The sequence below is a fragment of the Ranitomeya variabilis genome, chromosome 8, assembly GCF_051348905.1.
Source record: "Ranitomeya variabilis isolate aRanVar5 chromosome 8, aRanVar5.hap1, whole genome shotgun sequence".
NCBI lineage: Eukaryota > Metazoa > Chordata > Amphibia > Anura > Dendrobatidae > Ranitomeya > Ranitomeya variabilis.
In genome coordinates, this window is record NC_135239.1 from 7134026 (window position 1) to 7146529 (window position 12504).

A 12504-nucleotide genomic window follows, 5' to 3' on the forward strand; every position below is an offset into this window, starting at 1 on the left:
CAGGGTCACCAGACAAGGGCGCACTACTACCCCCAGCAGTGACAGCTCCTGAATAGCTTGGGGCTGAAGCCCCCACCACCGCTGGGGGGGCAGCGGGACCACTACCTGCTTCCCCTCCACCAACACCAGTAATGCTCTCCTCATTCACTCCACCACTACTCCCATCATTTGCAACATCACTACTCCCATCATTCACTCCACTACTACTCCCACCATTCACTCCACCACTACTCCCTCCATTCACTCCACCACTACTCCCACCATTCACTCCACCACTACTCCCACCATTCCCCTCACCACTTCCCATCACTTTATTACCAGTATTGTCACCACCATTTTTTCCAGTGTTCTCTGCACCTTCCACAGTAACATCCATTCCTTCCTCACTTGTGTCTGGCTTCTCTGCACTCACACCTGCTGGACCGGGGGAGGGGTGCAGCACCACACCCGTTTTCCCTTCATTGGTGTTTTGTTGTTTCTCTGGAGCGCCTTGCCCCCCTACTGCAGCAGTTTGTATTTTATTATGCTGGGCCCGCTGCTTGTTGGGGGGCGCCGCCTGCCCTGCACCCACAGACTTCGGGGTCCCGGTGTCACATTTGGGTGCTGGAGCACTCTGTCCTCCCGTCGCAGCAGGGCGCCCAGTGTTCCCTGCAGATGATGTTTCCTGTTTTTTTTTCCTTTTTGGACTCGCTGCTCCCCTATCGCAGCCACGTGCCTCTTCTCTGTTGAGGCGCACTGCGCCCCTGTCACAACAGTGCGCCCCCCTTTCGCCGCACCAAGTTTTTCGGACCTGCTCCCCACAGCCCCGGCGTTGGCCGGCTCAGCCGTAGTGAGCAGGGATGGAGTCTGCCCACACCGTCCCCCTTTCGCAATGGCGTGGACATCCCCCTCGCTCCCCTCAGCCCCGGTGATAACCGGCTTAGCTGCAGAGGGCAGGGAGGGAAACTCCTCGGGGTCCCCTATGTCCGGCACCATGAGTACCTCCACAGCCTCGCCCCCTGCACTGTTCCCTGCACAGACGGCAGCACCGCCGGACGTCCTCCTCTCCCCACCTTGCCTATGCCCCGGACCCACTGCAGAGCCCGTGCCTTTAGGTTTGGTGGGGTTTACACAGAAGGCGGTAGGTGTAACATCATCCATCAGTACATATCTGTAACTCACCACCTCCCGTGCGGTCTCCTTCGTTTTCTTCTTCCTCTTCTTTGTTTCCTCTGCTGGCTCGTCCTCACCAAAGGAGAAGCGGTCCAGGTTCACTGGAGACTCCAGCTGTCGGATCTCCTGTAGCAGACCGCCCTCCTCCTCTTCCTCCGCTGACACTCCAGCCTGTGCTATCGGCGTCCTCTGCCGTGCCGGGAGGCCGCTCCCCTGTTGTCGGCTCTGCGACTCACTCTCCCGGCTGGTTCCAGCTTGTAGGACTCCAGTCACAGCCACGTCGTCGTCGTCCTCCTCGTCGCTTAGGACGCCGGCTGGCGGTTCTCCTGAGGTATTTAACCCCTTCATTTCTGAGAACCGCCGCTGGTTCTTAAACCTCTCCAGGAAGGGACCTGCACTTTTCTCAATCCCCTCCCGGAGGAGCACTAACCGGGCCACCTCATCTCTGAGGGCTCTGAACCTCTGGGAGGTCACGGGTTTCTCCTTGTTAGAGGCTTGGGTGTTCAGGATCCGAGCCTCCCGCAGCTTCTCCTTCAGCCCGGTCAGTGCTTTGCCGGCGTCCTCGTACTCATGTAGCATGGCGACCACTCAGGAGGAGAAGGTACTCATGGACTCGCCGGAGCTCCTCTCCCCCCAGGATGTTCCTGGGCTCTCCTTCCTGGGGTGCCCGTCTCCCTCTATGGGCGGACGATGAGCCATCTCAGGGTTGGAGTAGGTGGGTATGTTTCTTCTCACCCGTCCCGACCTCCTCAGTCCCTCTTGGGCCGGTTGCTGCTGCTGCTCTGTCCCCCGCCGGCACAGACCGGGGAACAGAAGCCTGGGAAGCCATGCCGGAGCTCACAAGGCAGGTGCTGCTCCTAGCAGGGTGTGACTGATTGTGGGCACCTGTCCTCCAGTCACCTGGAGAGCTGCGGTCCCTATTCTGCTGTTATATGTCTTATCCTCCAGGTCTTTTATTAAATAAAATAAAAATACTTTACATCACAATAACTAAGATACATTACAAATAAAACACAACAGAACAAAACATAAGAACAAAGCTCCAATCAGACGACAACAAACGACAAAAATCACAAAGAAATAAACCAGAAATTAAACCAAAATGGAGAAAGTTCATGACCTACAAATCAGGGACGAGAAAGAAAAATTCCAATAAAAATAAAGAAAGCAAAACTAAAAGACAACAAACAAAATACTCATATCTACATGAATACCCCTGTAAAAAATATAAATATAAATAATAAATAGTATAAAATCATGCAAGACCCCGGCCCAGCTTCATTCATACTACTATATACTGTACAACCCCAACTACATTCACACCGTCCTATATTATATACAATATATACACTATAAACACATAATAAACCAAATATTATACAACACCGCAAACACAACAAAACCCTACTGGTCCCACTGCCTTACCTTACAGCCACCCCCTTACACCACCACATTCACCCCACCATGAACCTAAATACAGTACAGTGTACAAGATTAACATTAGATTATATATTATATATATATATATATATATATATATATATATATATATATATATATATATATATATATATACACATACACATACACCTACTCTAACTATCCCGCCACCCCTGATCCAGCTCTGGCCACAAAGTTCAGGAATTATCCGAGCTAGGATCAGGCCCCAAAGTATTTCCCCAGGCGGGGCCTGGGCCAGGCCAGATCAGTCTCTTATCACCGCCGTTGAACCCCCCAATCCCCCCACCCAACCTAACTAAGACCCTCAATTATACACACTATATACAATATATACAATACACTATATACAACATATACATAAACCAACATCACAGAACACAACCTACATACTCACCACCCAAGGCTCAAGTTCGATGCCTGCAAACCTATTCAAGGAACAGAAATACAAAACAAAAACCTAGGGTGTAAAGATATCAGCCCACCACCAGGATATAGGAGCGCTAACGGACTAAGGCACCCCGAAGGAGAAACCCCTCCAGAGATGGGCCGCCCTCCAGGCACCCAGTCCTTCGCACTCCAGAGAACGTACCTTCACCAGGGCACCTAGGATGCTGCTACAAACTTCATCTACACGGAGGATTTTACTCTGCGTCGTAACTAAAACTCGTGCGTTCCACGTGAAGTACCTGACCACTGCGCTGACTAAGAATAAAGTGGCTCGGTCCCTTCTCCCGAGGTCTCTGAACGCTCCCATAGGCCCACTCGGCATAGGACAGAGTGGCCAGCCGCGGCCAACCAATGGAAGCGCCCACCCTGTTGTACACCTCTGTATTAAAGGGACAATGAAGCAGGAAGTGCTCCATGCTTTCCAGCATGGTAGCACAAGCCTCACGGGGACAATTCCTGTCCACGGAGCTCCTGTGCTTCAAATTGTCCCTCACATACAACTTACCTTGGAAGCAGCGCCAAGTCAAGTCCCAATACTTCTTGGGGATCCTGCTAGAATTTAACAAACTTAACCCAACCTCTAGATCCCGACTCGGGCAGTCCTTGAGGACCAATGGTCTCTGAAAATGCGAAAGCAAGGCCCGCATGTCGAGGAGTTTCCTCGGGAGGGACCTCACTTCCCACATTCCCAGACCCCACCGGCGCATCATCTTCAGAACCGGGGTAACATAAGCCGGGAGATGCCCGTGCGGTGTGCGAAGATCCTTCAATCTTCCCCCTGTCTCCCATTCCTGGAAGAAAGGCTGAAACCATCCCTTGCAGGAGAATACCCACGGAGGAGCCCTCTCTTTCCAGAGGTTTGCCACGTTAACTTTCAAAAAGGTGTTCACTAGGAACACCACGGGGTTTACCATATTCAACCCCCCTAGTCTCCTCGTGCGATAAGTGACCTCCCGTTTGACTAGGTTTAGTCTATTCCCCCTTAACATCTGGAAGAACAGACTGTAGACCCGTGTCCAGAGAGGCTCCGGCAAGACACAGACGCTGCCCAGGTAGATTAGCAAGGGGAGCAGGAAAGCTTTGCACAGGTCAACCCTTTCCCTCAGGGTCAAAGACCAACCCTTCCATTGGTCCACTCTTTGGGCGACACCTTTGATTCTGCCTTCCCAGTTTTTCGTGGGGTAATCACCCTGGCCAAATTCGATGCCTAGGACTTTGGCATGTTCTTGGGGTTCGGGGAGGGTGTCCGGAAGATCAAACGTGGGATCCCCGCCTCCCAGCCAGAGACTCTCACACTTGTCCTGGTTGACCTTGGACCCGGATGCCTCCGAGTAGCTCTCCACTTCTGACATCACCACCATCGCCTCCTCTTGCGAAGAAACAAAAACGGCAACGTCGTCCGCGTAGGCCACTACCCTCAGGATAGCCTCTGGCGCCAAAACCGCCCATCCCCACCCCCGCCAACGGTCGACAATCAACCCTTCTGAGGAAGGGATCGATCGCAAACGCGTAAAGCAAAGGGCTAAGAGGGCAGCCCTGGCGGACACCAGTTCCCACCCCGAAAGGTTGTCCAATCCACACGTTTACCAGAGGGAAAGTCTCAGCCCCTGCGTACAAGGTCTTAAGCCAGTCCACAAACCCTCCAGGCAGACCATACCTCAAAAGAGTGGACCAGAGGTACTCGTGGTCGACCCGATCAAAGGCTTTTGCCTGATCCAGGGTCAGCAAGAACCCCTTCCAAAGGCCCGCCCTGCCCTGCTCCACGGCCTCTCGAACACCCAGAACAGCACTGAAAGTGCTAGGGCCAGGAACGCAACAGTGCTGGGCCTCCGAAAGGAGCCGTGGTGCAAACTTCACCAGCCTGTTGAAGAGTATCTTAGCCAAAACCTTCCTGTCCACATTGAGAAGTGATATGGGACGCCAATTCTCAATGCGTGACGATCCTTACCCTTTGACAAAATGATCAAAGCCGACCTCCTTAATGATCTCGGCAGAGTGCCCGAGGAGAGACACTCATTAAACACCTGAGTCAAGAGGGGGACCAAAGAGTCCCTAAAGGTCTTAAAGAACTCGGATGTTAAGCCATCCGGACCTGGCGATTTTTGGGCCGGAGCCCATCGATCGCCAGTCTCACTTCCTCTTCTTTGATCGCTTCTGCCAAAGCGCCCAGCGAGAGGTCAGCCCCTGGCTCAGGAACAGCTTCAGCCAGGAAAGCCGACATCCTGTCACGATCCAGTTCCTTCCTTCCCAAGAGGTGCGAGTAGTATGAACTGACGACCTCCAAGATCCCTGATCTGGACCTTCTCAGGGATCCCATACTGTCCATCAGCCCTGTCACTATCTTACTATTCACTGACATCTTGCAGCTTCTGTAAGGGTCGGGCGAGTAGTACTTCCCGTAGTCCCTCTCAAAAACCAAAGATGCGTGCCTATCGTACTGACACCTCTTTAGCAAGGATTTCACACTGGAGAGCGCCTCGCGGCTACCCCCAGTCGAGACAAGATGCTCGAGTTTCCTCCTCAGGCTCTGATACAGGTGATCCCTGTTCAGGCTTCTGAGGTTCGAGAGTTGCCGGAAGAATCTCGCCACCCGATGTTTGATCATCTCCCACCACTCAGACTTAGTGTTACTTAGGCCCAGCAGCGGTACCTGGCTCTGGAGAAATTCCTCAAAGGACCGTCTTACAGCTTCTTCCTCAAGGAGTGACGAATTCAGCTTCCAATAACCTCTTCCCATCCGAGGAGTCTCTGTAACGCTCAGAGAAAACAATCAAACAGTGATCGGAGAATTCCACCTCCACAACGGCGAGGAAACGGCCTCCTCCTTCAAATAAAACCTGTCTAACCTAGACCTGCACTGACTACCTCTAAAAAAGGTGAACCCCGCGTGGCCTGTGTTGTGCCGGATGTGGACATCCACCAGGCGTGCCTCACTTACTATCCTATTTAGCGCGACGCAATCGTAAGCCAGCCGGTCTCCGGAACCTCCTCTATCACAGGGTCTCGTGACGTTGTTGAAATCCCCTCCAAAGACCACCTGCCGACTCGAAAATAAGTAAGGTTTGATCTTCATGAAGAGACACTTGCGGTCCCCACTTGGACTGGGGACCGTAGATGTTAATGAGCCGAAGCTCCTGTCCCCCCATGGAGACATCTAGGATCAAGCATCTCCCCATTTCTAACTCGATCAATCGTCTGCATTCAACCGCTGCGGTCTTAAAAAGGACCGCCACCCCGCTATACGGCTCGGCCGCAAGAGACCAGTAGGAGGGCCTGTGCCTCCACTCCCGCCTTGCTTTATGCATGGTTGATAGGTCGGTCAACCTGGTCTCCTGCAAAAACAAAATGTCGGCGTCAAGTTGGCCGAGAAAATGAAAGGCCGTGTACCTTGCCGCTTCTGACTTTATGCTGGCAACATTAATGGTTGCCAGCGTCAACGGGGTGGGTGCCGCCATCATGATTGAATGAATTAGATAGCCTTTTTCTTCCCACCCCCAACAGTTTCACCCTCTTCCTCTGACAATGATGAGTTTTTAGTGCGCTTAAGACAAACAGACTCATCCATTCTCTCCTTACATACACTCTGGCCCTTGTCTGGTGGTCCTGAGGTAGTCCCCCCCCCCAGAAGGCTTTGTATTTGCCCCCTGAGAAGAAGACCCAGCGACCTCCTGAGCCCCAACAACGTTGTCCGCAACCTCCGGCCCCAAGTCCCCATCGCCCCCCTCTGGAGGGGAGTCCTGGAGGGCCCGGAACCGGTTAGAGAGATCCATCAGAGGGGGGGGGCGGCTGGACCTTCCAATGGCACCTGGATCAGGGCTACGGAGTCAGAGGGGGTCACACTCCAAGGAGGAGGCTCGAGGCCCGGACCCCCTCTTATCCTTAGTTCTTTTCCTGTTACCCTTTTTCTTTTGCTGTGACCACTCCCCCTCATCCAGACTGTCACCGGATGAAGGTTCCTGGGCAGACATGGCGTCCTTTTGCTCCTCTCTTTCAAGTCTCTTGACTTCCTCGCTCAATTCGCTGTCTTTAGGATCCTCAGCTGCAAGTGAAGCACCCGGGTCAGAGTTTAGGGTCATTACTCCCTGCCCCCTGTTCCCATGGCGCTGCTCCTGCCACCTGATATTGGATGGCGGCAGCCTGCTCCTCACCGGTTCCCTGCCTCTTCCGCCTCTGCTGGTCCCTTCACCGGCGAGATTAGTCCCGGCTTTCGCCTGTCCCACACTCGCCGCTTTCAGGACCGCATTGGCAAAGGAACGCGGACAGCGACTGAACGGGTGACCGAGTTCACCACACAAGTTACACCTAATCCTGCCACAGGTAGCAGCAAGATGGCCGAGGTCCCCACACAGTGCGCATTTCTGGGTGGTACACTGCGCACTGAAGTGTGTGGGGTTGCCGCACCTGTGACAGACCTTAGGCTGCCCCCGGTAGAAAAATCAAGATCCTGTCCCTCCCCAAAAATGTTGAGGAAGGGATATGGGTAATGGTGTTTCCTGAAACCTTCAATTTCACCATGAAGGTCCAGGCTCCTGACCATATACCATGCTCGTCGAGGGTCTTTTCAGGAATACCGACGATGTCGCCGTATCGTCCAACCCATGTGGAGATGTCGACACAGGAAAGTGACTCGTTACTGGTCAAAACGGTCACCCTCCTGACCGAATTCTGGCGGGATATTGCTACAGTGTGGAAACCCTGCCATTCGGGGCGGCCCCGAGCCAGCTCATGGCGAGACCAGAAAAGCTCAAGGCCCTCCGGTCTCACGAAGCTGACATCGAAGTAGGAGGTCCCATAGGGATGGATCAAGGCAAAGATGTCATATGCCACGAAGCCCATCCCCAGCAGGAGCTCAGCAACCTTTGACCGATCAGGACAGGCATCCTTGCTTACCCACTGGAGACTCTTCTCTGTTGAGGCGCACTGCGCCCCTGTCACAACAGTGCGCCCCCCTTTCGCCGCACCAAGTTTCTCGGACCTGCCCCCCACAGCCCCGGCGTCGGCCGGCTCAGCCGTAGTGAGCAGGGATGGAGTCTGCCCACACCGTCCCCCTTTCGCAACGGCGTGGACATCCCCCTCGCTCCCCTCAGCCCCGGCGATAACCGGCTTAGCCACAGAGGGCAGAGAGGGAAACTCCTCGGGGTCCCCTATGTCCGGCGCCATGAGTACCACCACAGCCTCGCCCCCTGCACTGTTCCCCGCACAGACGGCAGCACCGCCGGACATCCTCCTCCTCTCCCCACCTTGCCTATGCCCCGGACCCACTGCAGAGCCCGTGCCTTTAGGTTTGGTGGGGTTTACACAGAAGGCGGTAGTAGTTAGAACACAGTTATACCATCAATTCAGGGAACACAATTTTCTATATTCACCTCAGTGTCTATATTTCACCAATACTTGGTATACTGTGTAAGTGAGTGGCCACCGCCACCTAGTGGAGACAACAACCCAGACACCTATATATGGATAACCAGAGAGCACCAGAACAAGGGACTATGTTTAAAAATAATGTTTTATTCAATATATTTTGACAATAACAAATTAAAATAGTTAAAATCAATATTTAAATACAGGACAAGAAATGATAGCATATATTATGCCGGCCACTTACACTCGTACTCCCTAAATATCACTGCTTATATGTGAAAGAGAAACTAAAGTGCAAAATGTGCTGAAAAATCATATATGAAAAATCCAAATGAAACACCCTATGATATCAAATAGACTGGGGTTGCTTATAGCAAAAAAGTGCAATAGTGCTCACAGTTATGTGCCAAATAAATAACATCCAAAAAGTGCATGGTGTTACAGCCAAAATTCTGCTGATATAATACAGCCTAATGTGCAAAAAAAGCAAGGAACGCTATCGCATAATGTGCAAAGAAAGCCTGGGAGAGCTGTCAAGATTACAGGTTAATACCTGGTAAATGGCCGTGTCCTGAATACACGCACCCCAACGCGAGTTTCGGATTCCTTCCTTCGTCAGGGGGTCCAGTAGTGGTTTTAGCAAATCCTTTTTATATGTGCAGCACACCCCCTATCCCTTACACCCCTGGCTACGCCGGCGCATGCGCAGTCAGGAGGACCCGGAAGTCCGAGATCCCGCCCCACGTGACCGGACGTACAGGACCGCGTCCCGACGTTGCCTAGGTCACTCGGCACAGAATCCCAGGCCCCGGATCACTAACCGCGCATGCGCACCACCAGGAGGAAGTATAGGAGGCTCCTTACATTGATCCCGCAGGAGCAAACTAAAGTATGCACGGGTGAATAATGAATGCGGATCACTTTGGCCGCTAATTACATATGCTCATACTAAAATAATAACTGAAATATAGCCGTACCTGTTTTACAATCTCCTACCATATTATACATAATTTGATCACTAATTGATCACGCTGGCACAGGCATATTAAATACAAATCAAGCAGCTATACATGTTGTAATTACAATACAATATACATCAATGTAAATCAGATACCAATTTAAATCAAAATAAATCTACGCAATATAATATATACACCAGGCAGGAAATACTTCCTCAATATATATATATGCATAAGTGGCAGAAATATTGCTGCTTGATTTGTATTTAATATGCCTGTGCCAGCGTGATCAATTAGTGATCAAATTATGTATAATATGGTAGGAGATTGTAAAACAGGTACGGCTATATTTCAGTTATTATTTTAGTATGAGCATATGTAATCAGCGGCCAAAGTGATCCGCATTCATTATTCACCCGTGCATACTTTAGTTTGCTCCTGCGGGATCAATGTAAGGAGCCTCCTATACTTCCTCCTGGTGGTGCGCATGCGCGGTTAGTGATCCGGGGCCTGGGATTCTGTGCCGAGTGACCTAGGCAACGTCGGGACGCGGTCCTGTACGTCCGGTCACGTGGGGCGGGATCTCGGACTTCCGGGTCCTCCTGACTGCGCATGCGCCGGCGTAGCCAGGGGTGTAAGGGATAGGGGGTGTGCTGCACATATAAAAAGGATTTGCTAAAACCACTACTGGACCCCCTGACGAAGGAAGGAATCCGAAACGCGCGTTGGGGTGCGTGTATTCAGGACACGGCCATTTACCAGGTATTAACCTGTAATCTTGACAGCTCTCCCAGGCTTTCTATGCACATTATGCGATAGCGTTCCTTGCTTTTTTTGCACATTAGGCTGTATTATATCAGCAGAATTTTGGCTGTGACACCATGCACTTTTTGGATGTTATTTATTTGGCACATAACTGTGAGCACTATTGCACTTTTTTGCTATAAGCAACCCCAGTCTATTTGATATCATAGGGTGTTTCATTTGGATTTTTCATATATGATTTTTCAGCACATTTTGCACTTTAGTTTCTCTTTCACATATAAGCAGTGATATTTAGGGAGTACGAGTGTAAGTGGCCGGCATAATATATGCTATCATTTCTTGTCCTGTATTTAAATATTGATTTTAACTATTTTAATTTGTTATTGTCAAAATATATTGAATAAAACATTATTTTTAAACATAGTCCCTTGTTCTGGTGCTCTCTGGTTATCCATATATAGGTGTCTGGGTTGTCTACAGGAGGTGGTAGGTGTAACATCAGCCATCGGTACATATCTGTAACTCACCACCTCCCGTGCGGTCTCCTTCGTTGTCTTCTTCCTCTTCTTAGTTTCCTCTGCTGGCTCGTCCTCACCAAAGGAGAAGCGGTCCAGGTTCACTGGAGACTCCAGCTGTCGGATCTCCTGTAGCAGACCGCCCTCCTCCTCTTCCTCCGCTGACACTCCAGCCTGTGCTGTCGGAGTCCTCTGCCGTGCCGGGAGGCCGCTTCCCTGTTGTCGGCTCTGCGACTCACTCTCCCGGCTGGTTCCAGCTTGTAGGACTCCAGTCACAACCACATCGGCGTCCTCCTCCTCCTCGTCGCTTAGGACGCCGGCTGGCGGTTCTCCTGAGGTATTTAACCCCTTCATTTCTGAGAACCGCCGCTGGTTCTTAAACCTCTCCAGGAAGGGACCTGCACTTTTCTCAATCCCCTCCCGGAGGAGCACTAACCGGGCCACCTCATCTCTGAGGGCTCTGAACCTCTGGGAGGTCACGGGTTTCTCCTTGTTAGAGGCTTGGGTGTTCAGGATCCGAGCCTCCCGCAGCTTCTCCTTCAGCCCGGTCAGTGCTTTGCCGGCGTCCTCGTACTCATGTAGCATGGCGACTACTCGGGAGGAGAAGGTACTCGTGGACTCGCCGGAGCTCCTCTCCCCCCAGGATGTTCCTGGGCTCTCCTTCCTGGGGCCTGGGGTGCCCCTGTCTCCCTCTCTGGGCGGACGATGAGCCGTCTCAGGGTTGGAGTAGGTGGGTAAGGTTTTCTTCACCCGTCCTGACCTCCTCAGTCCCTCTTGGGCCGGTTGCTGCTGCTGCTCTCTGTCCCCCGCCGGCACAGACCGGGGAACAGAAGCCTGGGAAGCCATGCCGGCCTCCCAGGAAGCCTGCCTCTCCCTGGGGAGAAGAGAGGCCGACTCTGGGCCTCCTGCTGGAAGTGCTGGAGCTCACAAGACAGGTGCTGCTCCTAGCAGGGTGTGACTGATTGTGGGCACCTGTCCTCCAGTCACCTCCAGAGCTGAACTCACTATTCTGCTGTTACATGTCTTATCCTCCAGTCACCTCCAGAGCTGCACTCACTATTCTGCTGTTGCTGCCTGTCTTCGGTTCGCCTGTAGTATAATATTTACCCAATTGATAAGAGGAATCATTTAGGGACAGTGGAATTTGGGGTATAAATAGGAAATGTTCCTTTAAATGAGAAATACTTGGGGCTGGGGGTCAGTGCAGGTGAAGCTGCGGAATCATGGGGACCACAAGTGTCAGAGCCGGAATGATCACACATCACCTCCTGTGGACGCTCATGTGATAGGGAATTCCGCCTGGGACACCCCCGACCAGTGAGAGCGGCTGCAATGGACTGACGGACAGGACACCCCCGACCAGTGACAGCGACTGCCATGGACTGACGGACGGGACACCCCCGAACAAGTGACAGCGACTGCCATGGACTGACGGACGGGACACCCCCGACCAGTGACAGCGGCCGCCATGGACTGATGGACGGGATACCCCTGACCAGTGACAGCGGCCGCCATGGACTGATGGACGGGACACCCCCGACCAATGACAGCGGCCGCCATGGACTGATGGATGGGATACCCCTGACCAGTGACAGCGGCCGCCATGGACTGATGGACGGGATACCCCTGACCAGTGACAGCGGCCGCCATGGACTGATGGACGGGACACCCCCGACCAATGACAGCGGCCGCCATGGACTGATGGACGGGACACCCCCGACCAGTGACAGCGGCCGCCATGGACTGATGGACGGGACACCCCCGACCAATGACAGCGGCCGCCAAGGACTGACGGACGGGACACCCCCGACCAGTGACATATGTGGACCACCAGAACACAGCTA